Source organism: Saimiri boliviensis, chromosome Y (assembly GCF_048565385.1).
Source record: "Saimiri boliviensis isolate mSaiBol1 chromosome Y, mSaiBol1.pri, whole genome shotgun sequence".
Taxonomy (NCBI): Eukaryota; Metazoa; Chordata; class Mammalia; order Primates; family Cebidae; genus Saimiri; species Saimiri boliviensis.
This window is the reverse complement of record NC_133471.1, coordinates 7,437,926-7,461,060: the sequence shown is the minus strand read 5'-3', so window position 1 is coordinate 7,461,060 and position 23,135 is coordinate 7,437,926. Positions and strand designations below refer to the sequence as shown.

Sequence of the window (23,135 nt, the reverse complement as noted above, 5' to 3'; positions counted from 1 at the left end):
TAGTTCCTACAATCCTTCTAACCTATGACTCAAACCATCTTCCCCAATCCATGTATCATCTTCTGTGAGAAAGGAATATTGAACGTCGTTATTTAGAGGTATAGTGCCCGTATCTACTTTATGGAATGCCCCTTTTTCATCATCCCGAGAGTCACTTCAGATAATCTTGACTGTCTTTTCTCATAACCTCTCAGAGGACCAGTTACCACCTATGAGTGTTTGACTACACAGTCTTCCACTAGAAATCTATTCCCATGACCATCAGTTTTGTTATCACAGACTTTTAGATTTGGTTCTAACTACCATTGTCAGAGACTCACCTCTCCAGCCTTATTCTAGGCCCTACCTCTTACTTCAAAAGCAGAGTTCAAAATGAGAAATCCAGTCCCACCTCAGTATCTGTCACATATCTGCTCACTGAGCTTATTCGTCCCTAAATTGCGTAAGGTCAACCCATCCATTTTTCCCTTTAGCTTTATTACCTATTGGGTCTCTCTTTTAATAAAATAGGATTACCACAAAACTCTCTCCCACAATTGCTACTAACAGAAAAGCCTCCCCACATTTACCTCACCTTTAACACTCTCTTTTCCTCCAGATGTCCAGCTCACTGCTCTCCAAGAAACATCATGTTTCTGGGTCTGGTTCAGAGTTGGATTCTGACTGTTCCTCTGCCTGCTCTGTGATGTCTGAAGTGCCCTTGGGACCAAGCCAGGTGAGTATTTATTTCTGGACACTGACAGATGATGAGGAGGTAGAGAGACTGGTAGGAAAGTACCTCTGCCTGTTTGTCTGTCCCATTCCTGCCTATCTCCTCTCAATCTGTTTTTTTTTTTTTTTTTTTTTTTTTTTTTTTTTTTCTCCATCTCTAGGGAATGTCCAAAAACAGCCGTGGAATACACATAGATGAAGATCTTTATTCCCGCCAACTGTAAGTGAGGCCATGGCTGGGGACAACAGGGGGAAAGAGACACAGAGAAGATAGGATTGGGTTAGCCAATCCTGAGCAGAGGCCTCCATAACCTGCCAGGTATGTGCTGGGTCATGAGGAGATGAAGTATCTCCAGATATCCAGTGTGCTGGTTTCAGGCCTGCAGGGGCTAGGTGTGGAGATCGCCAAGAACATCATCCTCAGTGGGGTCAAGGCTGTCACTTTACATGACCAGGGCACTGCCCAGTGAGCTGACATCTCCTCCCAGGTAACCTGTGGCCCCTTTGCTTTTCCAGGGAACCAATCTTCCTGGGCTCTGTGTTCACTTACGTTTCCTTCCTACATCCTCTGATAGTTTTACCTGTGAGAGGAGGACATTGGTAAAAACCAAGCTGAAGTATCACAGTCATGCCTTGCAGAACTCAATGGCTATGTGTGTGTCCTCACCTACACAGGACCCTTGGTTGAGGACTTCTGTAGAGTTTTTCAGGTACCTTGGGGCATTACCTACCCCCTGCCCTGCCTAATTTTTTCTAGTCTTATCTCTGGTTTGTTTGTTTAACATTGATTAACAGCTGATCCTTTGTGTCACATTTCATGCTAGAGGGCTAAGGAATGCAGACAGGAATTATACTCTGGACCTATCCTTGGGGGATTCATCTCTTTTCAGGAGGGAAGATGTGGCTATACACTGTGGTATATAGATTGGGAACATTGACCTTGAGCTGAGCTATACTAGCTTCTTATGAGTCTTGATATCGTTTAATGGTATGACTATAAACAAATCACTTTATCTCTGCATTAGTTACTGTCTCTAGAAAAGGAACAATAGCACCATCAGCCTCACAGAGATTTTCTGAAGACTAAGCTTAGAATAGTAGCTGGAGAGCATCATATATGTGTATTTAATAAACTGTATTGAAAGAAGGAACTGTGAGTACTGATGATCTGCCTTAAGGTGTCCCAGAGGAGAAGGGTACTGAAACTCCTGAAATAAGCATACGAACTTTTATGCCAGTGAATAAGGGGTGGGGGGGATAAGAGAAATCCCTAATACCATGGCTGAACAGACTTTTTCCTGAGATTTAAAGCCAGTGAATGTGATGGGGACAAATAGAGGCTTTGAATGGGGCACACTATTATTGATATTTTTGTTTCTGAGGTCACCACAGAGCAGGCAGCAGTTTATTTGACACATAGATGTTTGTCAAATAAATGGATTCAGTGGTCTTCAAACTCTTTCCTCCCTGTATCCCTTTATCTGACACACACAGATGCTTTACAGGTGTTTGTAAATGAGGGCCAAACCAGCAAAGCCTAGGTGAAGCTATCCAGTTCATCCCTTTTCTTTAGCCTTTATCTTCTGTTATCTCACTCCACTGTATTTCAGTACCAGGCCCTCAGCCCAGGCCTTTGGCTCTTCATAGGTGGTGGCCCTTACCAACACTCCCTTGGAGATCCAGCTGCAAGTGGGTGAGATTTGTCACAACCATGGAATCAAGCTGGTGGTGGCAGACACCAGGGGCCTCTTTGGGTAAGTACCTTCCTCCTCCTTCCTCCTGCAACCCCTGCCAAACTCAGGTCAAGAGGCTCCCATTGCACTTATGTTACATTCAGGCACCTGAATTCTAAATTTTGCATTTTTGCTCTTCCTGTTTGACCTGAGTGTCATATGATTCCTGCTATTGATAAACTGAGTTTCCTTTGCAAGAGTTCATTGTACCTTCAGGGAAAAGGGAATACCTAAGTATATGGACCTGAGGCACCAGTTCTGTTACTCCCCTCTGCAGGCAACTCTTCTGTGACTTTAGAAAAGACATGATTCTCAAGAGATTCCAATAGGGATCAGCCACTCAGTGCTATGGTTTCTATGATCACCAAGGTAAGGGGGCCCTCTAGGAGTTCAGGGAAACCCTGGTGAGCAACAACAGTTTTGCATGTCTACTGGCACTCTGGTCTTTCTCTAAAGTCTACTCCACTTCCAACTAGGACAACCCTGATGTGGTCACCTGCCTAGATGAGGCCCAGCATGGGTTTGAGAGTGGCAACTTTGTCTCCTTCAGAGAAGTCCAGGGCATGAGTGAACTCAATGACATCCACCCCATAGAGACAAAATGCTATTCCCCTCAAGCTACCAATGACCTTCTTCACAGAACTGGAAAAAAACACCCTAAACTTCATATGGAACCAAAAGAGAGCCCGCATAGCCAAGTCAATTCTAAGCAAAAAGAACAAAGCAGGAGGCATCACACTACTGGACTTCAAACTATACAAAGCTACAGTAATCAAAACAGCATGGTACTGGTACCAAAACAGAGATATAGACCAATGGAACAGAACAGAGGCCTCAGAGGAAATACAACATACCTACAACCATCCGATCTTCGACAAACCTGACAAAAACAAGCAATGGGGAAAGGACTCCCTGTTTAATAAATGGTGTTGGGAAAACTGGCTAGCCATGTGCAGAAAGCAGAAACAGGACCCCTTCCTGACACCTTACACCAAAATTAACTCCAGATGGATTAAAGACTTAAACATCAGACCTAACACCATAAAAACCCTAGAAGAAAATCTAGGCAAAACCATTCAGGACATAGGTGTAGGCAAGGACTTCATGATCAAAATGCCAAAAGCAATGGCAACAAAAGCCAAAATAGACAAATGGGACCTAATCAAACTCCACAGCTTCTGCATGGCAAAAGATACCGTCAGTAGAGTGAATCGGCAACCAACAGAATGGGAAAAAATTTTTGCAGCCTACCCATCTGACAAGGGGCTGATATCCAGAATTTACAAAGAACTAAAGCAGATCTACAAGAAAAAAACAAACAAGCCCATTCAAAAATGGGCAAAGGATATGAACAGATACTTTACAAAAGAAGACATACAGGAGGCCAACAAACATATGAAAAAATGCTCATCATCACTGGTCATCAGAGAAATGCAAATCAAAACCACATTGAGATACCATCTCACACCAATTAGAATAGCGATCATTAAAAAATTGGGAAACAACAGATGCTGGAGAGGATGTGGAGAAATAGGAACACTTTTACACTGTTGGTGGGAATGTAAATTAATTCAACCATTGTGGAAGACAGTGTGGCGATCAAATTTGATTTCCTGGGAGGAAATCAAATTGTCTTCTATTTGCAGATGGCCTGATTGTATATCTGGAAGACCCCATCATCTCAGCCCAAAATCTCCTGAAACTGATAAACAACTTCAGCAAAGTCTCAGGATACAAAATCGACGTGCAAAAATCACAAGCATTCCTATACACCAGTAATAGACTTCAAGAGAGCCAAATCAAGAACGAACTGCCATTCACAATTGCTACAAAGAGAATAAAATACCTAGGAATACAACTAACAAGGAATGTAAAGGACCTCTTCAAGGAGAACTAGAAGCCATTACTCAACGAAATAAAAGAGGATACAAACAGATGGAGAAACATTTCATGTTCATGGCTAGGAAGAATCAACATCATGAAAATGGCCATACTGCCCAAAGTAATTTACAGATTCAACGCCATTACATTTTCAGACTTAGTGTTATGTTTGAGTTCATGACTAGGGGGATTATAAAGATGGTACACAGAGAGGGGAAAAAAAAAACTAATTCTCATTTCAATCAAGCAGGTACAGAATGAATATGTTTATGTTTGTGTTGTCACCACTGTCTCTCTCTGTCTGTCTCTCTCTCTCCCTCTCTCCTCTACCCTAATATGTGAATGTACATAAATTTTACTAGGATGTGATATTCTACTCTTTGTCTAATGTGCAGGGAGGCCCATAAAAAGGTTTTAAAATAGATTTGTTTCATAATCTTGGACTTAATTTTCCATGCCTCAGATTTCTTGCTGTAAAATGTACGTGATGATAACGTCTCTCAAAGGGCTTTTATAGAGCACTTAGCACTTAGTATGTACATAGCACTATTTTAAGTATACTTTATAATTTATGTATTTGCTCATTCCTTTATAGGCATGTCATGAGGTGTAGATTTTAGTGTCATAGTGTATGTTTTGAAATACTACCCTCTGTGCCTGAAGTCACAAAAGGCAGTTGTGTTTGGCAGACCTGGAGTCAAAACTAAATGTCCATTTTTGGGTCCTGCAGACAACTTCATCAATGACTGTATTGACTGCCTTTCTAAGGCTCAGAGGGCAAAAATAAGCGCAACAGTCCTCATCTGTCTTGTTTTCTGCCCAGTCCCCAAAATCTGTAGGAGGATCATCCTTGTTCTCTTCAGTTGATTTTTTTTTTTTTTTTTTCTTTTCACTGGGGCAACTCACACCAAAAGAAAGTACTGCACATCTTATTTAAAAATAAGTTTCCATGCATGTATACTGTGTAACCACTGTGCAGATCAAGGCCATTAGTTTTTAAGTCTGAGGTGGGAAGATGGAGAAATTTGGGCAGCCCCATTTGGGAGGCTTTTCACCTCTATTCTCCCAGAGCAGTTGTCTCTTCTTGCTTGCTATGTTTTACTGGTGGTATTTCTATTGCTAATAGAATCTCATTTTGTCTACCATTGAGATTTTATCTGCCCTGCCTATAGTGGGCTCAAGATGAGTTTGAAAGCCTCTTCAAGCAGCTTGCAGAAAACATCAACCAGTACCTCATGTGAGTAACTCAAATGCCCCATCTCCCTATATCCTGCCTACCAGCCAAGGCAAAGCATCCTGTGTAATCCCTAACAACTCTAATACTCACTGTCAGGCTCACTCTGATTGAATGAATGCTTGAGCCTCATATGAGGCAGGTGATTCCAGGGTCAGAGTTGTGTATTTGCATACATAGGGAGGTGGCATGTCTTCCTGTCTATTCTACTCCAGTGGGGGGTCAGATGCAGCTTTCCATGAAGACAGTACAATTTCCATGAAGCCTACTCCTAAGGCTATTGATTAGTCCTGATGTTTGCCTCATAGAAACCCCAAGTTTATGGAGCAGACGCTGTGGCTGGCAAGCACCTAACCCTTGGAGTTGCTGGAGAATGTGCAGCGCTGCCTGGTGCTACAGAGACCAGAGACCTGGGCTAATTGTGTGACCTGGGCCTACCACCAGTGGCACACCCAGTATTCTCACAACATCCAGCAGCTGCTGCGCAACTTTCCTCCCGACCAGGTATAGCATGCTTTCAGTGTCTATTTGGAAGAAAACACTTTCTGGAAATGTGGAGTTTACTGGATGCTTTTGGCATGGTTCATTCTAGTTAAGGCAGGTGTCACAGGCACCTTACGGCATGGGGGTTTCAGAAAAGTGGTAAGACCAGTGCCTTTCTGCGGACACCTGTCTTTGCTTTGTTCCTTTTCTTTCCGCCCAGATACTTGGCCTCTGTTCTGTCTCCTATGGTGTAGGCTGAGTCAAATCTGATTCCCAGTAAAGATGTGGAGATTATCATAGGGGAGACATTTTGGAGATAAGAGTGCAAGTGCCAGCTCTGTGTGATACTAGGGCAAATCATCCATATATTTTTCTTCTCTTCAGGAGTCTCATCTGTGAAGTAGGTAATAATACTCATCTGATAAGAATTTGTTGAGGATTAGTTTGTCTGTGGGTATTACAGTTAGTAAAGTGCTTGACAACCCATAAGAGATTAAGTGCTGTGTCTGGTACAATGTGAGTTTCCAGGGATAGTGAGTTTAGTCTTTTGATACTTCAGGTAAGAAGTGCCAGAGCACCCTCTTCTCTCTGGTCTCAACCCTGCAAAATGTTTTATCCTTTCAGCTTACAAGCTCTGGAGACCTATTCTGGTCTGGGCCCAAACACTGTCCTCATCCCCTTACCTTTGATGTCAGCAACGTGAGTCCTCTTCCTGGAATCTGTCAGGTAGAGGCTGGGGGAATGGAAGTGAGTAGAGACTTCACTTGAACCTAATGTATTTTCCCTTCCCTGCTCTTCCTTCTCCCAGACCTTGTGCCTGGACTATGTGATGGCTGCTGCCAACCTGTTTGCCCAGACCTATGGGCTGATAGGCTCTCGGAACCAAGCTACTGTGGTTACATTGCTGCAGTCTATGCAGGTCCACAAATTAATTCCCAAGTCTGGTGTCAAAGTCCACATTCCTGCCCAGGAGCTGCAAAGCACCAGTGCCTCTGTTGGTGAGTGTATTTGGCCATTTGGCCATGAGTTTGTACCCTGTCCAGCTAAGCTTCCCCATTAGTCTTTTGCCACTGGCCATCATCTATGACAGTAGATTTGAGATTTACCAGTGCACATCCTTTCAGCTTCATATCCTATATTTGAAATACAGAATTATTCTCTCATTCCTTTCTTCTTTACAGTCTTGCTATCAGGAAAACTAGTACATTCCTTTCCCTGTGCATGTTTGCCTTACTTGTTCTGCTTTCATCTATTTCTTATAGATCTGTTTTGTTTAGGGGGCAAAGAAGTATGATCTCCATTAGTTCTGTCTCACTTGATCTGTAAGCAGCTGCAGCCTGCTTTCATGACTTGCCTTTGTCCCCATCCATATATCTAGCCTCAACTTCTCTGAGTCCATATTTACCCTATGTTGTTGCCCTTCATTTGTCCGCCCATCTTCCTTTGAAGATCTCCATCTGACAACTTCAGCTCTTACTTTCCTCTGTCTCTCCCTGTTTTTGATCTTTGTCTCATTCCTCTTATCATTTTGTCTGTGAATTTATCTTTCTACCTTATGTTCTTTTCTTTTGCAATATATACCTGCCCCTGTTCCCCTCTGCAGATTTCTTGTAGTTGTATATGTCTCTCCAGATACCTTTTCTGCAGGTATTTTCCCATGTTACCCTCTATACATAGTCTTACCTCTCCAGTTCTTTCCCTGTGTTTCCCTCTCGATGTTTCCTTCAAATTATTTCACACAAAATTTATCCTCTATTTTGTCTATGAATTTGTCCACAATTCTTGTCAATGTGTCCTTTTCCTCCAACTCTGTGTCTCATGTTCCTGTACCATTTCCTAATTTACTTCTACATCATTCTTCCTCAAGATCACACTCTCATTTTGATTTCTCTTATGTCTTTTTACTGTCGTCAGAATGCAGGTGTATCATCTTAATCACCTTCGAGTTTTCTGTTTGGTGGCATTAAATATATTTACACCATAGGGTAGCAAATCTAGAACTTTTTCATCTTGGACCCTCAGAACTTTGTACTCATATTTAAAACATCCATTTTTCTTTCCCCATACTTTCTGGAAACTACCATATACTTTCTGTTTCTGTGAGTTTGATTACACTAGGCATTTCATGTAACTGAACTCATACATTGTTTGTCTTTTTTGTGATTAGTTTATGTCACTTAGCATTATGTTCATATTGTCACGTCTTGGGATTTCCTTTCTTTTAAGTCCAAGAGGACCAGTGCATTGCATGGACACACATACCACATTTTGTTTATCCATTTGTTTATCTGGGAACATTTGGACTGCTTCTGTATTTTGGCTATTTTGAATAGTGCTACAATGTACATCCCTCAACACTGTCTTCATCTCCATTCTTCAGCATATGCAGAGTTAATTCTTTTGTGTTCCTCACACATGTGTGCCTCTTTCTCTGATTCGGGGTGGTGATGTCAGTTCTACCACTGCTTTGTCTACTCTTTCCCAGGACATAGATTCTTTTCAAATTCTTTATCTGCCTGAATACTTTCTTTTTTTGTGTTATGTGTTTACTTTTTGCTATTAGCAAAGCAAGGCATTTGTCCACTGCCTGAACACTTTCTGCCTTAGTCTGGGCTCCTCTCTTTACGTCAGACCCTGGCTTGATATCTAAAAGGCTGATAATGTTTTCTCTCTTCCTTCAGATGACAGCCACTTAGAGGAGCTCAAGGCCACGCTTCCTAGTCCAGACAAGCTTGCTGGATTCAAGATGTATCCCATCGGTTTTGACAAGGTGCCGGCTTGGGGTCTTGAGCAAGACAGTGGTATGGGCCTGGGCCTTTGTTAGGATTGCAGAGGGAGGGAAGACAGTCAAGAGAGGCTCAGAGGAGCACAACATTTTCTGGCAACTAGGGAGACCTGCAGGTAACTTGGTGAAAGCTACTGTGTACCAGTAGCTGGGAAATATTTTCTTATTTTGACTGCCCCCAACTCAAAACAGGATGATGACAGTAACTTCCATATGGATTTCATTATGGCTGCATCTAACCTTTGGACAGGGAACTATGATATTCCCCCTGCAGACCTACATAAGGTAGTGGTGGTATAAACCTAAGCTTCTACCTTTTTTTACTCATGCTTCAATCTCCCACATTTGACCAATTCTGTAGATTGATTCTCTCAGTAACTATTTGTGTTGTTCAAATCCTGCCTCACAGAGTAAGCTGATTGCAGGAAAAATCATTCCAGCAATTGCAACAACCATGGCAGCCATTGTTGGCCTTGTGTGCCTAGAGCTATACTAGGTGGTACAGGGACATTGAAAGCTTCAGTCCTATAAGAATAGCTTCATCAACTTGGCCTTGCCCTTCTTCAGCTTCTCTGAGCGCCTTGCCCCACCTCATCACCAGGTATGGCCAGCATTCATGAACACTAATGGTATCCGTGAGACTGTATAATGTGGGGAGGGGATATATGTATCTTTGTATATACAGCCAGCTCTAGTCCTCATCATTTTGATTAAAGTTTTTAGGGGCTTGATTAAAATGAAATGAGCCTTTGAGATGGTTTTCAACAAAACAGGGTTGTCATCAGTCTGACTGGACATGTCAGGTTGAGTAATAAGGGTAGGGCTATATAGGATGGCCTCTGTTCTACTCCCCTGACCTTTGTCCCTCAGTACTATAACCAAGAGTGGACACTGTGGGATCGCTTTGATGTACAAGGCATACAACCTAATGGTAAAGAGATGACCCTCAAGCAGTTTCTAGCCTACTTTAAGGTAAGACCACTTCCTCTCTCTCTCCACACTGCAGGAGATGGTGGTTGGGCAGGTGACCAGTACTGTCCGTCTCACTAACTCTATTCCCCAAATCCCTTCCTGTCCTTTCCAGATGGAGCACAAATTAGAAATTACCATGCTGTCTCAGGGTGTATCCATGCTGTATTCCTTCTTCATGCCAGCTTCCAAGCTTAAGAAATGATTGGATCAGCCGTGAGTTGGCTGCCAGGCAGGATAGGGAAGTCCCGACATGGGATGAGAACACACAATGGCTATTTTCTTTCCTGACTTCTTTGCCCCTATGTTCTTCCTCTTTTTTTCTGCCTTCTTGAATCTCTGTTCTCTACCTCAGGATGACAGAGCTTGTGAGCTGTGTGTCAAAGTGAAAACTGAGCCACCATGTGTGGACCCTGGTGCTTGAGATGTGCCGCAGTGACAAGAGTGGTGAAGACATCAAGGTCCCTTACGTACGATACATTACCCGCTGACTTCTGGCTATCCCTTTACCCAAGGTTCCTCTCAACAACCTGTTTGCAGATTCCTTCTAGTTGCAACAGAAGCTGAACCCAGCCAGACATACATGTTTTACTTTCTTCTGAGAATGTGTTTTGCTGCTGCATCCTACTCTTTGTCATTGGAATTCATAATAAAGAGTTATTTAAATTTGGCATGTTATTGTTTTGTCAAAGGCCATTATCCTGTCATCTCAGAAGGAGTGGGCTTTTCTGCAGTTTCGTAAATCAAGATGATACTCAGTCCAGAAGGTCCAATCCCACCCTTTATGAAACATGCTCAGAATCCAGGGTTTAAGGCAGAGAAGATTAAATCCAGTGATTCTCACAAAAGTTGGGATTACTCACTTCCCTTTTTGTCCTCTTAGAGAAAAATGAAGACATTAGCAAGGCTGCAGAGCATATCTGCTCTTATCCCATGTGTTAAATCTGTTTACAATTCTAATATTTTTATTCCAACTTCAAACTGCCTGCTGTAGTGGATTTTGTGAGGTTGTAGAGATTCTGGACCTGGATTATTTTAAGTCTGAATGCTAACTTTTCCAATGTATATAACCTCTGTTAACTTGTTTTGCTCCTCCAATTTCATATGTTTAAAGTGTAGACAAAGGATTGCTAGAAGAAATAAAGGGATTTTGTGTCTGTCAAATGCTTAGTACTTGGTCCATAATGAGCTTGCACAGGCACCTATTATTAGGATGGTGCAGAAGTTACTCTGGTTTTTGCTATTTTTGACATGAGCATTTGTGTTAGCTGCTTGAAAGCTTTTTTTTTTTTTCTTTTCTTTTCTTTTCTTTTTATGCTTGGGCTTCGTTTTATACCATGTTGATGCTTTCAGATTCTGGCCAAGCTTTGATAACTATGATTCTCCTTGTATGAGGAATATATATTTTGTTGGAATGAGAAAGGCCAGTGCCTTAAGACATTCCACAAGTACTTTTAAAAATTATTTTACTGCTAATAGCTGTGGAAGATAAACCTTTTCCAGCTCTACACTGTTTCTCTCAACCCTAGATCTTTTCCTGTCTTCAGAATTTTCAGGCTTATCACTATCAAGAAAAGACCACGATGTGGAGGGTAAAGGTGGTTTTATCTCAGAGGAGTCTCAGTGCTGGCCCTCACCAGAGCTTTAGACCCCACACCCAGCCATTATCCCTGACTGAGATTTCCAAATAGTTAAAGGCACCAGTCTTTTTGGTCGCCCCGCTATCTGTGTCTTCCCACACTGTTACCAGCACAGGATGCTAGAGGATATTACTCATACTGTTGTAACGATAAGACTTCATTTCTCTCTTCAACATAGGAGTGTATTTAATTCTCCACTCACCCTGGGTATCAGGTATAGCCCAAGTGCATTCCTGAACTTGACCTGACTTATAGTGCTGCTTGTCTGTACACCTTCAGGGCTAGATTCAGACTCTTAGCACAGTACACTTTGGCCACCTCCTTCTTAAGCGACCAGTTATTTTGACTCCATTTTTCCATTGGTATTTTTATTTCTAAGAGGACAGTGAAATGGAGTAGAAGTTGCTTTAGAAATTGAAGATACTTAGTGTTGATGTCAGGCGTTTAGTTCAAGTGGGGAGATTTTTCCCCCCATAGGCAGTTTTTCATCATTACTATTTTTGAGTACCCCAGACACCAGCCTCTGTCCACTGTGTTTATTTTTCTACCCTCTTTCTCTGCTATCAGAATGCCAAAATCTTCTAATTTAGCACTGTGGGATACAAATTTCTTTTTAAAAAGTGACACAATTTTACATATTCATGGATTTCCTACATTTTGATATATAGATGTAATGTGTAGTGATCAAATCAGGGTAATCCACTTATTTTTCAGTTACTTGTTTTGGGAATTTTCATGATTTTTCTCTTTTATTTCTGTTAATGTATACATACTGACTTTCTATAATCATGCTTTAGATCACCATGATTCCTGAAACTGCAGTGACAACATTCACGGTTTCTCAAACCCACAGGCCAAGTAGTTTGCTTCTCCTGTATGTGTCCATCATTTCTCTTTAGTGTCTCCTCTGAAAAAGAATTTATTTTTCACAGCTATGAATACTGAATAGAAATATCATCCACCCATCTGCTTTTTTTTTTTTTTTCTGTTTTCTTTTTTCTGTACACATGTGCACAGACTTGCTGAATTGTACCCAGGTTGCCAATGAGAAGCATCTGATTACGGTGTTGGTATTTGGTAAGCAACTAATGGACACTCTGATTTATGAGGAAGTACATGTCATACATGGATACAGGCATACAATGTGTAATGATCATGTAATTGGGATTACACTTAATCATTTTTAAGTGCACAGTTCAACCATTGTGTAGATGTTTGTGGCACTATTGTGATTCTATCACTAATGGCTGCCATCTGCTCAGCCAGTAGCATAGTCAACCTGCAGAACTGAGCTGCTGATTCACAGAAGAACAATTGGCATTTCTAATTCACTTACATCCCTAACCAGACATCTTGCCAAGCCTCAGAGCCCACCATGTCTCTGCCTAGGAAGGAAGACACCTGTTCAAGGTTAATGTAGAGATGATTGGGGCATTAGTATTATGCTTGTCTTAGTTTGGATTCTACAGAGAAATGGGACCAACAGGATATATATGGTCATCAGTATGGATAAATGTATTTGCACTAGGCCCACCTTGCATGCTTACAAAAATGCCTGAGGCTGGGCTACTTATAAAAGAACAGAGGTTTAATGGGCTTATGGTTCTATAGGCTGTATAAGCATGACACGCATCTGCCAGTGGAAGGTGAAGCTGGAACAAGCATGTCATGTTGAGAGCAGAAGCAAGAGAACTGGAGGGAAAATGGTACACATTTTTAAATAGCAATGTGCATTCTAAACCCTTCTGTTCTTGAATTTCTAATAAGACGGGCAAGAGAAAGAAATGGAAAGCATCTAATTTGGAAAAGAAGAAGTTAAATTGTCATATTTATTGATGACATTGTCATATGTGTAGAAATCACTAAAAGCTCCACCAAAAATAATTTAGAATGTTTACGAACAAATTCACTAAAGTTGTAGGATAAACCCTTAGTATATAAAGATCAATAGGCCAGGCACTGTGGCTCATGCCTGTAATCCCAGAACTTTGAAAGGCCAAGGTGGGTGGATTATGTGAGGTCAGAATTTTGAGACCAGTCTGTCCAACATACTAAAAACCCATCTCTACTAAAAATATGAAGAAAAAAAATAGCCATGGTGTCAGATGCATCTAGTCTCAGCTACTTGGGAGGCTGAGGCAGGAGAATTGCTTGAACCTGGGAGGTTGATGTTGTGGTGAACCAAGACTGTGGCTGCATTCCAGTCTAGGCAACAGAGTAATATTCCAATTAAAAAATATAAAGGTAATGTTTCTATATGATAATAATATGCTATTGAAAAAAATACAATGACAATGATATTTACAATATATTTTAAAAGGAGAGAAAATAGAAATAACTCACACCAATGATGTGAAAACTGAACTTTAAAAATCTCTAAAATATTGATAACCAAGTGGAAAATCATATAAAAATGTTTAATGTCACAAATTGAGAGACTTAAAATTGATAAAATATCTATGCTGAAGTGTTCTACAAACTCAATGCAATGGCTAGGAAAGTTTTATTGATACCTTTCACAGAAATAGGAAATGGCATCCTGAAATAGCATGGAGACACAAAAGACCTTGAATAGTCTTAATTAAACAGAACATGGTTGAGTATCAAACTAATGCAATATAAACAATAAGAAAAATCAAAACTAGCATAGAAACATACACATTGATCAGTAAACTGGGGAAAAGCTAAGAAATAAACACACTTATTTTTCTTCATTTTCAACAAGTATTTCTCAGATACACATGAAGAACGAACAGTGGTCAATAAATGTGTTGAGAGAAATGGACATCTACATGTAGAAGAGTAAAATTGCACAAAAAATTCCTGTACAGAAATCAACTCAAAATAGATTAATGTCTTAAACGTAGATTCAAACTATAAAATTACTAGAAGAACATATAGAAAGGCATTATCTCGAAACTGGTCTGTCCAAGGCATGATTTTTGTATATGATTCTGAAATCACATACAAAAGTAATGGGGTTTCAGTATGTTGGTCAGACTGGTCTCAAACTCCTGACCTTTTTGTATATGATTCTGAAAGTTCTGAGGACAATAGCAAAAATAGCAAATAAGATGACATAAAACTTAAAAGCCTATGGCACATGGAAACAAATAAGAATAAAATCAGTTAACGGAGTGAAAGACACCCCATAGAGGAAAAGAAAATATTTTTAAACTCTACATCTGATAAGGGTTAATATCCTGACTATATAAGAAACTTAAAAACAACAAACAAATAAAAACCTCAATATAAGAAAAAATCCAATTAAAGAACAGACAAAAGAACAGAAAACAAAAGACCGTTTATATAAATGGCCATTTATATAAATGGCCAACAGTTTTATTTTGTTAAAAATTCCTACTCTTACTAGTAATTCAGAAAAATGCAAAACAGAATCATACATCCGTAACACTGTACCTGAGGTAGAATGGTTGTTGCCAAAAAGAAAAATAGAGATAACAAGTATGGGTAAGAGTGGAGACAAAAGAGAGCACTTGTGCCTTGTGCATGGTAATGGTGATTAGTATATTCAAAACAATATAGAGATTTCACATAAAATTAAAATAGATTTATGTGATCTGTTCTCCATACATATAGTTATTTCTATTAATTAAAAAGAAAAGCTTACATTTAATTATGTATTTAATTTGAGAAATGAAGTTTAACATTACAGAATATAACAATGCTAATGCTACGTGTAATTAAGTTTGTTAATGATCTTTAAATATGTCACTGAAAGATATGCTTTGGCTCTGAAAGATATGATATGGGGTGTTCGCACCCCAATCTCATCTTGAATTGTGATCTCAGAAACCCTTCTGGTTGAGGCCAGTACCAGGTGGGAGGTGATGGAATCTATAAAAAAAACAAATTTACTAGAGATGTTGTAGAACTCGAATCTTGTTTATCCTACCTATTTACTAATTATGGGATGGTTTCTGGTTTCTCCCATGATGTTCTCCTCACAATGAGTGTGTTCTAACAAGATTCAGTGGTTTTATAAGGCAGTTTTCCTTGCTCGTGCTTGTTCTTCTCTCTTCTGTCACCATGAAAGAACAGAGATTTAATGGGTTTATGGTTCTATAAGTTGTATAAGCATGCCATTGGCATCTGCCAGTGAACGGTGAAACTGAAACAAGCATGTCATGCTGAAAGCAAAAGCAAGAGAGTAAAGGTCTTTGCCTTCAGTTTCCACCATGATTGTAAGTTTCTTGAGGCTTCCCCAGCCATGTAAAACTGTGGGTCAATTAAGCCTTTTCTCGTGGCTGGGAAGGTGGTTCACACATGTAATCCCAGCACCCTGGGGCACCCAAGATGCGTGGATCACCTGAGGTCAGGAGTTCAAGACCAGCCTCCATCAAATTGCTGAAACCCCGTCTCTACTAAAAATGCAAAAGGTAGCCGGATGTGGTGGCACATGCTTTTAATTCCAGCTACTCAGGAAGCTGAGGCAGGAAAATCGTTTGAACCTGGGAGGCAGAGACTGAAGTGACCTGAAATTGTGACATTGCACTCCAGTCTTGACAACAGAGAAGAAGCTGGCTGAATAAAAAAATAAAAAGAAAGAAAGAGAAAAGAAATTAATAAAGAAAATATTTTTTCATAAATTACCAAGTCTTGGGTGGTCATTATGGAAGTGTGATGATGAATGAATACACCAAAGGACCAACATAAAAGTACAAATTGGATTTATTAAAAAAAATAAAAATAAAAAGACTTGTGCATCAATAAAAACTATGAACAGAGTAAAATACGACCCAGAAAATGACATAAAATATGTATAGATTATATAGCTGAAAAGTATTTATTCCAGATTATGTAGAGAACTCCTAAAATTCAACAAGAGCAGAAGAAACAACCTAATCAAACTTAGGTAAATTGTATTAATAGATATTTCTTCAAAGAAAATATACATTGCCAACAGTATACAAAAAAAATGCTAAAAATGTCTAGTCATTGAAGATGTAAATATCAAAGCCACAAGTTATCACTTGATAACTATTACAATATTTATTATTTTGCTATGATTTTTATTACTTTTAAAAACTTGTTATATAATCTGAGATTTACAACATGTCATTTTGGAATATACACATGAACATGCTGTTTTGCCTAGCTACATTTTTATAAGAACAGATAAAAATCTACTTTTTTCCATAAATATTCCTTATACTACACAATTTTATTCAAGATGTACAAATCTAATCTTGCTTATTCTACATATTTACTAATTATAATATTTTGACATATTTCTCCTGATTTCCACCCTCTGGGTAAATACAAGTTAACTCCATTTGTATATTTAACTTTCAATTTTTTTTTTTTTAGGTTTTATATATAAATGGGATCCTCCAATACCTTTTTCGTGTTTATTTCATTTTGTATAATGCCATTCAGATCCACCTTTGTTGTGGCAAATGGCAGAATTCTATCCTTTATTGAGGCTGAATAATATTTCATATAAATATGTTATATTACATATATATGCACGTATATATGCATGCATGCATGCATTACCTTTTTAAATTTTAGTTTAGTTTTGTTTATTTTTTATTTATTGATTTGTAGAGGGTGAAATTTAGTTGCTTACGCTGAGGTGCAGTGGCACAACAATAGGTCACTGAAGCCTCAATCTCCCAGGCTCAAGGGCTCCTCCCACTTCATCTTTCCAAGTAGCCAGAATTATAGGTGCATGTCACCATGCCCAGCTTTTTTTTTTTTTTCCCACTGTATATAGGGATGGGGTTTGACTATGTTACTCAGGATACTGTAGAACTCCTGAGCTGAAAGAATCCTCCTGCCTACTGTGTCTCCGAAAGTGCTGAGATTATAGATTTCTGATACTGTGTCCAGCACACCTTTTCTTTATTCATTAATCTGTTTACAGGCACATATATAGTTTTCCTTGTCTTGGCTATTGTGAAAAATGTTGCATAACACTGGAATGCAGATATCGTCTATATCTTGTTTCCATATCTTGGCTATTGCAAATAATGATGCATAACACAGTAATGCAGATAGCTTCAGGAGATAGTAACTTTGTCTCTTGTTTATATACACAGAAAATAAATTTTTGTTATATAATAGTTTTTATAGAATTTTCTTTAGAAACCTTTATACTAGTTTCAATAATGACTGAACTTAGCCTACATTCTCATCAATAGTGTTCTAGGGTTTCTATTTCTTTACACCCACACCAACATTTATGTCATCTTATTATAACAGCTATTCTAATGGGTGTTAGGTTATATTTCAGAGGGTTTTAATGTGCATTAGTAATTAATACTTTGTTGAGCACATTGTCATATACCTGTTGGCCATTTTAAAGTATGCTTTAGAGAAATGTCATTTCTAGGACCTTTACTCAGTGTTATTGATTGGCTCTGTGTCCGCATTCAAGTCTCCTTCTCTGCTTTTCACTCTTACTGCCTTGTGAAGAAGGTACTCAATTATACACCCGTGGTCATAGATGTAAGATTCCTGAGGCCTCCTGAGCCATGCAGAATTTTGAGTCACTTAAACTTTCTTTCTTTGTAAATTAGGAGTCATTTAAGCTTTTTTTCTTTATAAATTACCCAGCCTCGGAGAAGGTTTTTATAGCAGTGTAAGAACAAACTATACACTCAGTTTTTAATTAATAATTTGTTTCTACAGTGAACTTGGAAGCGTATGCAGTTTACAAATATTATTTGCAGTCTGCAGTCAACATTTCCATTTTGTTGATTAGTTCCATTCTGTGCAGAAGATTTTGTGTTTAATGCAGTCCCACTTATTTATCTTTGTATGCCTCTCCTGAGCTTTCTTGGTGTTATGAAAACAAGAACCACCATGGCCATGTCCAGGAGCTATTTCCCTATATCCTCTTCTGGCAGTTTTGGGGCTTAGGTCTTTTATTCACGTTTAATTCACTTTTTTGTATCATTCTTCACAAGGATCACATTTTATTATTTTGCCTGTGGAAATCTAGTATTCCAAGGATCATTGATAAAAGAGATGATCGTTTTTTCTCTTGTGTCATCTTGTTGCCTTTGCTAAAGACTGGTAAATTGCATACATATGCTTCGGTTGATTTTTGTGGCTCTATTGTGTTCTGTTGGTCTGTTTCAGTTTTTATGACAGTGTTGTACTCTTTTTGTTACATAATAGCTGTGTCATATTATTTTAAATCAGAAAATGTGATGTTCCCAACTTTGTTTGATTTGTCAGTTTTGCTCTAGCTATCTGAGTTTTTTCGATAGTTCTATCCAGATTTTCAATTTTTTTTTTCTGCAGATTTTCAATTTTTTTTTCAAATTTCTATTCCTATGTAAAACATCATTCATTGTGAATCTATATTGCCTTTGATAGTAAGAACATTTTGACAATATTACTGCTTCTAATGTATGGACATTGAATATTTTTCTACGTATTGTGTATTCTTAAATGTCTTTCATCATGCTTTATAATTTTTGATGTATAAATCTTTTACCTCCTTATTTTAGCTATTGTGTTTTGATTTTATTGTAAGTGAAATTGATTTCTTGATTTTTTTTTCAGTTTGGTTATTAATTGTTGGAAATTCTATTGATTTTGGTATGCTGATTTTTTGTCCTTGAATCTTTTCAAACTTTTTACTAGCTCTAAAGGTTTCTTTTAAAAAATACACACACCCACAAATCTGCTATTTCCTACATGTAGAATCCTGTCATTGACAAATAGATCCAACTTTACCTCTTCCTTTTTTATTCGAACACTGTTTCTTTTCCTTCTCTGATTGCCCTTGTTAGTGATTCAGGACTCTATTTAACAGAAGAAAAGAGAGTGAGTATTCCTGGCTTGTACTGTACTATAGTTGAAACTATTTTATTTGTTTTTCCTGTATGATGTTGTTTTGACTTTTTCTGCAAAAAAAAAAAAAAAAAAAAAAAAAATTATCTGAAAGAAACTATTTCTATACTTAACCTGTAAAAAGTTATTTTATTGGCTGGGCACTGTGGCTCACATCTGTATTTCCAGCACTTTGGCAGGCTTTGACAGATAGATCACCCAAAGTCAGGAGTTCAAGACCAGCATGGCCAATGTTGGGGAGCCTCCTCTCTACTAAGTATTCAAAAATTAGCCAGTTGTGGTTGTGGGTGCTTGTAATTCCAGATACTTGGAAGGCTGAAACAGGAGAATCATTTGATCCCCAGAAGCAGAGTTTACAGTCAGCTGAGATCACAGCATTGTACTCCACCCTGCATGCCAAGAGTACAACTCCATCTAAAAATACATATATTTTATCAAAAATCACTTCTGAATTTTGTCAAATGCTTCTATATCAATTGAGATTCCGTTTCATTTTATTTTGTTGTGTTAATGTGCTGTATCACATAGACACCTACATGGAAAACCTGCCTTAAATGACACAGAAAATTCTACTTGGATATAATGTATAATTTTTAAAATGTTATATTAATCTATAATAATTGTACACGTTTACAGAGAAAATATAATGCCCTGACAAATACATACATATTAATATGATCAAATAAGGTTAATTGGCATATTCCTCTCCTCAAACATTCATAACTTTTTTGTGGTGAAACATACAAAATCATTCTTTCTAGCTATATTTAGATATACTTTATTGTTGATTATAGTCAATCTATTTCACAATAAGACACTCAAAATTATTCTTTCCACTTGTAACTTTAGACCATTGAGTATTCTTTTCCCAGACTCCTCTCCTTTATTAACTTTAAAAGAGGTAGTCCTTTCCTACTTCAATTAAACGAACTTTTTAAGATTCCAAATATGCTTGAGAACACATGTTGTTTTCATTTGTGTACAGTTTATTTTGCTCACCATAAAGTACTCTATGAACACTCACATTGTCACAGTGACATAATCTTGTTCTGTTTTTGGACTAAGAATAATCCATTACATATCGATATAAACATACACATACATAAGAGAATTATATGTATATATACACATATACATATATATATATTTGTGTGTGTGTGTGTGTGTGTGTGTGTGTGTGTGTGTGTTCATGTCTTTTGACCCTATTTAAATGATGTTTCTGTTTATCTGTTATGGGAATTGAAGTGGATTTTTTCATATGTTAGCTATTGTTACTACCACTCCATAAACATGGAATTGCAGCTAATAAGCATAAAATCAGAGAAGCATACTAATTTTAGTTTCTCTGAATGTATTCCCAGCAGTAAGACTGCTGCATACAATGGTAGCTCCATTTTAAATTTTTTGATAAATCACAATTCTGTTTTCTATAATGATGTGCTAATTTACATTACATTTTCATTACATTAAGCAGGTTATATGGAGATATTTTTATCTCCAAATTCTTGAGGTCACATTTTTTTTAGAATAACCATTCACACTTGAATGAGGCAATGTCTCATTGTGCTTTTCCTTGATAATTGATAAGCATTTTTCATATGCCATTTGAACATTTGTATAAACTCTTTAGAAAAAAATTATCAAACTCTTTTGTTCATTTATTTTATGGCTTTAATGTTTTAGTAAATTATATTAGGGAATCAGAGGAACAGAAGCTAGAATCAGTTTATGAGCTTTGAAGAACAAATGACTGAATCCAGAAAGTAAACATAGCAATTTTATTTATTAGTGGTTTTATCCTACTGTTACCTCCATCTCTACATCCTGCCTCTTCCATTCTCCAGTGTTTACTGATCCTAATTTTATGATTTACCCAATGTTTAGCTCCACTTATAAGTGAGAACATGTGATGTTTGTGTTTTTATTTCTGAGTTACTTCACTTAGGATAATGACTTGACAAGATTTTGTTCTTTTTAATGCTTTGTGATATTCTGTACTGTATATATATGACATTTTAAATCCAATCCATCATTTACTGGAAACTTGGTTGATACAATGTCTTTGCTGTCCTGAACAGCACAGCAATGAACAAGTAAGTACATATGATTTTATAGCAAACTGATTTTAAAATTTTATTTATTTATTTATTTATTTTGAGATGGGGTCTTACTCCATCACCAGGCTGGAGTGCAGTAGCATAATATTGGCTCACTGCAACATCCACTTCCTGGGTTAAAGTTATTCTACTGCCTCAGCCTCCCCAGCAGCTGGACTACAGTGTGTCACCATGCTTGGCTAATTTTCTGTGTATTTTAGTAGAAACAAGGTTTTGCCATCTTGGCCAGGATGGTCTCCATCTCCTGACCTCATGATCCACCCAACTACCTCCTAAAATGTTAGGATTGCAGATGTGAGCCACAGCACCCAGTTAATTTATGTTATATATATACATATCTATTTATCTATCTATCTATCTATCTATCTATCTATCTATCTATCTATCTATATCTATATCTATCTATATCTATATCTATATCTATCTATCTATCTATCTATCTATCTATCTATATATATATATATATATAGAGAGAGAGAGAGAGAGAGAGAGAGATAGAGATATATACCTATTAATGGGATTGCTGACTCTAATGACTGTTCAACTCAGTTTTTTGAGAAATTTTTGAACTGCTCTCCATTTGTGGCTGAACAAATTTATACTTCCAGCAATTTTTATGAAGCCTTGCCAAAAACTAGTGTTATTTTACTTTTTAACAAATCCATTCTGACTGTTATGACATGGTAATTTGTGGCTTTTGACTTCCATTTCTTTGAGAATGAGTGACAATAAGCATTTTTTTTTCATATATTTGTTAGCAAACTGCCTATATTTCTTTTGAAATATGTGTGTTCATGCATTTGCCCCTATTTAAAAGATGCTGGGCATTAGAACATTGTCAGATGCATGGTTCATTAGTCCATTTTCATGCTGCTGATAAAAACATACCCATGACTGGGTAATTTATAAGGAATAAGAACTTTAATGGACTCACAATTTCTTCTGCATGAGGTGGCCTCACAATCATGGTAGAAGGCAAAAGCCATGTTGTGAATGAAAACCAAGTGATCACGAAAACCCCTTATGAAAAATATAACATTTTGTGAGACTTATTCACCACCAACAGAACAGTATGAAGAAACCACACCCACAATTCAGTTGTCTTTCATCAAGTCTCTTGCACAAGATTCAGAAATAATGGCAGGTACAATTTAAGATAAGATTTGGGTGGGGACACAGACAAAATATATCATCCCAATCCGAGCTCTTCCCAAATCTTATGTTCTTACATTTCAAAATCAATTGTATCTTTCCAACACCCTCCCAAAGTCTTAACTCATTTCAACTTTAAATCAAATGTCCAATGTCACATCTGAGACAGTACAAGTCTGTTTTGCCCATCAGCCTGTAAAATCAAGTTTGTTTTTGCTACATACAAGTTGTATACAAGTATTGGGTAAACATACCCATTCCAAATAGGATCAATTGGCCAAAACAAAGAGGTTACGGATGCCATGCAATACCAAAATCTACTAAGGAAATCACTAAAGTTCTCTTTTGTAACTCTGCAAGAAACAGACTCCCTCCAGGCTAGTTGTGTAGACTGGCAGTGAGTGTCTTTGGCTTTTTCAAGTACACAGTACAAGTTATCAGTGGATCTGTCATTCTAGATGACAGTGGCCTTCTTCTCTCTGTTCCACTAGGCACTTCCCCAGCTAGGACACTGTATGGGGACTTGGACCCCAAATTTCCCTTCTTCTCTGCCTGAGCAGGGTTTCTCCATGAGGGCCCCACCCCTGCAGCAAACTTCTA

General features: G+C 38.1%; 1 pseudogene; it reads left to right on the top strand.

Moving 5' to 3' along the window:
* The first annotated feature begins 598 nt into the window (after positions 1 to 598).
* Positions 599 to 10,287, top strand: LOC141583054 (ubiquitin-like modifier-activating enzyme 1; annotated as a pseudogene).
* The last annotated feature ends 12,848 nt before the right edge of the window (positions 10,288 to 23,135 follow it).